Genomic DNA, 6,000 nt, shown 5'->3' on the forward strand with positions numbered 1-6,000 from the left:
CACAGAATTTTGCTAGAAACTTTTGGATCAGTGCCCAATGTTGAGTAAAAATCTTGTGGTCAAAATGCTCAAGAAGACATTTTTTTTTTCAAAACAATTCTAACTTTTTCTTTCTGGGTTGGTTGTTAAATATCCACATACTTGGACTCTATTTTCGTCTTGGAATTTTAAGGCTTTCTAAGTGAGTAGTCCCTTCAGAATGCCACCTGAGCCCCTTGGCAAGCACAGTGACTGTCTGTGGTGCCAGCCCTGGCTGTGCCGATGGAGGGCCTAATGGTAATTGCTGTTTCCAACCCTTTTGGAAGTTTCCAAGCTGTCTTTGGCATCTGCTCCATAAATGCGCCACTGGCAACAGGGAGTGTGGGATTTTGAAGATGCTATTAACATTTCTTGCCAATTAGGAAATGTGTGATCAAATAATTGCCCTAAACTCTTCAAGATGGCCCACCTCAGAGAGCTGGAATGCGGCAGTGGAAGGCTGCCTTGGGAGGATAGTCTGGTGTCTGGTGTGGTGTTAAGCAAAAATGTAAATTATGAAAGATTCTTAGGTGTTTGTCCACATAACTTGGGGAAAGGAGGTTCTGCTTATTTAATCATCCTTTTTTCAACTCAGGCTCCTGGAAAAATAATCTATATTTTCCTTACATACCCTAGGATGCCCTTCTTCAGGGCCCATGATGATTCTCTTTTACCATAGAAGAAGCTTGTTCCTTTCACCTTAACTTTTAAAAATGTTATTTGTTTCATCAGCTACTGGATTAATTTCTGATTTTTATCATTTCACCATTGAGTGACCTTGGGCAAGTCTGTTAACCTTTTCATGGCACAGCTCCCTCATCTCTAAAATGGACACACCTATACCTCACACTCTGAATCAATATTAGGATTACGGGAAATAATGTCTATGAAGCACTTCGCCTAGAGTGAGTGCTTAGTTATTGTCACCTAATGTTCGAATATCAATTATGATAATATGAATAGCCCACTCTAATATCATCCTTCTAGTAGAGTAATTTCTGGTTCTCTATTCAGGAGTTACCTCTGCTTCCTCTGTGTTTCCCCCTGAAGAGTCCCTGTGCCCTGCTCTTGGACGACAGCACTTCTTACCTTAGATATACACAGTTCTGCAAACCCTGTCCCTCTGGGAAGTCAGTGTTCATATCTGATTCACCTTTATGGCCACGTTTCCTAGAATGGTGAATATATTCAGGGGAACTCCTTAAAGAAATACTCCTTCCATGGAGATTTGATCTCCTTCACATTTTGAGTGTGATCAGCAAACTACATCTCCATGTAACTTAGAATATCTTCATGGGGCCACCAGGAACTCTCACTCACATGGTTCTCAAGGCCCCTGGCCTCCTTTACTCGAGCCTCGGCCTCTCTGTCCATGCTGTTTTGTCAGAGTGACTTTCCTATGGCACAAACCTATGTTAATTCCCTTACTTTAGAGCCTTCAGCAGCATTCCAGGATTAGTCTAATGGTGCCTTTAGCATTGCCATAGAAAAATTTCACGACTATCTGGTTTCCCTTGCCTCCTCCTAGCTCATCCCCCACTTCTCTCTTCACCTGATTCAATGTGTGGTCCTTACACTGGGCTGCTTTAAATATAAAACTTCCAAATTCTTTGTCACCCATGTCCTGGGCACTTCTCTTTGTCTGGGATATGTTTCTTGCCCGTGCCCACCCTCACCTAGTATACTGTGACTCATCCTTTGGGATTCAGTTTCAATGTAACTTGGGAAGCCTCACCCAGGAAGCCTTTCCCGTCTCGCTCTGTTTTGTTTCCGTCCCTGTCCTCTGTGCTGACCTGTGCCCTGTGTGTTTCTCCAGTAAGGCACGTAGAGCAGGATTGTGCTATAGAATCTCACATACTGTCTCACCTCTCAGGTGGGAAATCCCTGCACACAGAGGCTCATGAGCATTGCATTCATTTCTGTCAATTATGTTCAGAAACGCTCAAGACCTACCTCACCTCCCCCCACTCTCATCCCTCCCCATCCTCCACTTCACATTCAATTAATACCAAACTACATGATGTTTCCGTGCTTTGCTCAGACTTCCTATCTTGACCTCTCTGACCTCATCTTTCTGATCACTGTCTCACCTATTGCTGAAGAGATATTATTTTCTAGAAAACTTTTATGAACACTAAATTTGGATTAGATACCAATCCAGGTTCTCTGACCTATTTAACATATGTGACTTCTGCTGCCCTGTGAATAGGTTCACTTTTTAAAAAATGAATCCCCAGCACTAATGACATTTTAGAGCAGATAAGTCTCTGTTGTGGGGGCTGTTCTGTTCATGATAGTGTGCTTACAAGATCCCTAAGCTCCATGCACTAGGTACCAATAATAGGCACCCTTGCCCATGACAAGAAGTCTCTCCAGACGTTGCTCAATATTACCTAGAGAAAAATCTTCCTTAATTAAGAACTGCTACATTAGACCCTAAGATTAGGATTTAGAGTTTATCTGTCTGCTTACAGCAATGAATGTTCATTTGAACTGGTTCAACAAAGACCTTTTTTTTTTTTTGGGGAGACAGAATCTCACTTTATTGCTCTCAGCAGAGTGCCATGGGGTCACACAAATCACAACTCCTGGGATTAGGCAATTCTCTTGCCAAAACCTCCCAGGTAGCTGGGAGTACAGGTGCCTGCCACAATGCTTAGCTATTTTTTTATTGCAGTTTGGCTGGCGCTGGGTTTGAACCTGCCACCCTCAGTATGTGGGGTCGGCACCCTACTCACTGAGCCACATGTGCCACCCAACAAAGACCACTTTCTATATGTGGTATTATTACTGATGAATGATACGGGATTAGAACATAGGAAATGAATTCTATTTACCATTAGAATTACCATTACCATCTTCTTATTTCCAAGAGAGTTTTTCAGATCATAAACAATCCAAAACAAAATATTTTATGTCTGCTTACAAATACACAAGGCAATAATAAGAGCATCTTATAACAATGTTATTACAAGTAGTCGACAATAAAAACTGAAAATTGATAGTGTAGTATTAACCTAAAAACGTTGCAGAAGAGATGAGGATAGTTGAGGATAGGGACAAGATACTACTTACTTAATGCTTTTAGCATTTCATTCTCAGTCATATCCATATTCATCATTTTTTAATCCTAAGTTTCATCATCAATTACTCGTCTTCCCTTCATGGACTGGCTACAGGGATCAGCCTTTTTCAGTCTGACTAAGAATAACTGAGGTTTATGCAATTCGACACACTTTAGAAAACTCTCTGTGCCTAAATGCTCCAAAAAGTTTTAGGCCTATAAGCTACATTCAAGACACTTCTTACTCTAGTGGTTGTCAGAGATCTGAAAAAAGACTGCATTTAGAGAAACCGAATCTTATTGCTTGCAGATATTTCTCCAGAGATGGAACGGCTGTGAAGAATGAGTAGGAATCTTTCTGGTAGAGAAGTGAGGAGATTCATGACATGGTTCCCGAAAGTATGGCATCTCGGCATTTCAGGAAACAGAAAGAGTATAGGAAGGTCAGTTTCATCTTCCCCCCACCTTTCTCACCCGGTGTGGGTCATAAAAAAATTCTCTAGGTTTTCTCTAAAGGAGGCCATGAGACCCTCATTTCAAAGGTATCCTCCCTCTACCCAGAAGGAGATAATATTGTGCAGAGATGCCAGGGAAAATCAGAACAAACAAACTTCCCTGAGTCCCTTGTGGGTAAGTTCTGTTAGATCATGCCCTGTAGTCTTCCAATCATACTTCCTTACAATTATCTACACAAATACATAGTTTTCCCTGTGTCTTTAGGTTATCATTTCTGAATGCTTTAATGTCACATAAAACTGATACTTAAAAATGTTTTTCTATTGTTAATGTCTCTTTTGTTATACGATCCTCAGCCATGAACCCACCAAGGGATGAGAAAAAGATATTGCTTCTTCCCTAGACAAGGCAATGAGAAGGTACCAGAGGAAAACACTAGAATGCAAATCAAATCTCGCTATAAGAAAGGCAGAAACATAAACAATTTAAATTCGATCTCAAGGTTCTTATTGCCTCAAGGACTGGTAATGAATTCACCAGGAGAGGTTCACTGACTACGCTTTGAATAACCCTCTTGTCTTTGCTACAAAGGGAAATGTTTTTGGACCCAAGTTGCAATTAAATTTTTGTATGATTTTCTATCAGGATTTTATTGAGAGTACGCCACTTCACATTGAATATGATGAAGGCAAAAAATCAATTAAGAAAAAATTACTTTCCTCTATAATAAATTAGTCTGTGTCTTGATATTTTAAGTCAATGTTTGGGTGACGGGAAGTTGAGAACGTTCGACACTCTCTTCCAAATTTTTTGTAAAGCTATAGCTATTTTGTAATAAAATATGTATTTTTAAAAAAGACTTCATGAACTGAAAAAGTAGCCTGAACAAAAGAAGGTCCACAGAACAATTGGAAGGGGATTGAGTTCCCTGTGTTTTTGCAATTACAGGTTTCTGTCCTTAGCCCCTCCATGATCCCCTTCTAACCATGCGTGCCTTTGCTCTTACTTCCTCCTATTACTAATCAGGTTTTTTATGTGAATTTCAGCATGCAATATTTCATATTTAATAACCTTGCATCAGAAGAAAGGGGAAGTCAAAAATGCTGGAATTTATTGCCAGGTGTTCTGGAAAGCATTGGGGGCATTTATAGTGAACCCACAAAATTCCTCAATACCCTGAGGAATGCACAGCCCACTATTTCAGGAATCCAATAAGTTTCAGCTATGAATACTACAAATGCCGCAGAACAAAGGCCAAACCCAGACCAATCCCCTCCACTGGACAGTCCGGAGACAGGAAGTTGACTTTCAGGGGAGCCATAATTGGTTTTTTCATTTAGCACCTTGTTAACAAAAATTGAGGAAGTTCACACCTCTAATCTCTCATTACTAACGTCAGCCTGCTAGAACCTGAACTCAATGAGATGAGGCTGGCTTGCTGGCAGAGCTTATTTTTTTCTAAAAAGGAGGAAGGGAATTTAAAAGTTTTAGTTAAGAGACATGAAATGTGACGTAGAAGGTATCTTAAGTCTGTGGAACAGCTTCCAAAGGTAGAGGTTAATGTCGTAAAGTCACTGAGGTCATGAGTTCCCCTGACTTCAGCCTCACCTTCTGTTTAAGCAAGATTTCTCATTCTCCTGCCTTATACCTTATCCTAATACCAAGCTGATTAACCTGTGAGACCCAAATGGAGCCTGCACCCTCCCTCCTCTCTCCTTTGCTCACAGTGTACCCACAACCTCAGGTATCATTTCCTGCTAGCATCAAAATTCCACTTCCCACCACTGTTTTAAAACCCTGCTCAGATTTTACATCAAAAATTTCTAAAAGATTTAAATTGCAATTTCTCTTTGAAGACATCTTTACTTCTTCAAATATCACTGTCTATCCCCATGAGTAATTGCTCTATTTATTAGAACAAAATTTGACACCTGATTATATGTGATCTTGTTTCCTAAGGTTTTCCTTTTAACCTTTCTTAGTCGGCAAAATAAGATGCTTCTGGCAGACAGTGATATTAAACTTTCCAGTTCTAACAGTGCCCAAGATGGTGCCAATATCAGTGGTGGCACCATCAAAAAGAAAGTCACCTTTTGAAAAGGTTTCTGCTGGGAGATTGCTTACCTTGACTGATAGACATTAAGATGCTAGATATTGGTTAAGCTATAAATAACCCTTCCTTTAAAAATGCTGGAGTTTGAGACTTTAGAAAGACATTGGAAGGATTATCTGAAAAAAGAGGACCAACGACTTTAGAATTAAGACAGAATAAAGCTGATTAATGGAATTTCCCTTCCCAAGCTTAGAACACAATAATATGTACACACACACACAAGGTAGCCATAAAGTTCAGGTGCAATTTAAAATTTCACACTGTTCTTGCACACAGACTTTATGGTCATCCTGTGTGTGTATATATATTCATATATACATACTCACATATACATGTATATGAAAGGCAG

Source organism: Otolemur garnettii, unplaced genomic scaffold (genome assembly GCF_000181295.1).
Source record: "Otolemur garnettii isolate 467f Iridium unplaced genomic scaffold, OtoGar3 scaffold00069, whole genome shotgun sequence".
NCBI classification, from domain to species: Eukaryota; Metazoa; Chordata; class Mammalia; order Primates; family Galagidae; genus Otolemur; species Otolemur garnettii.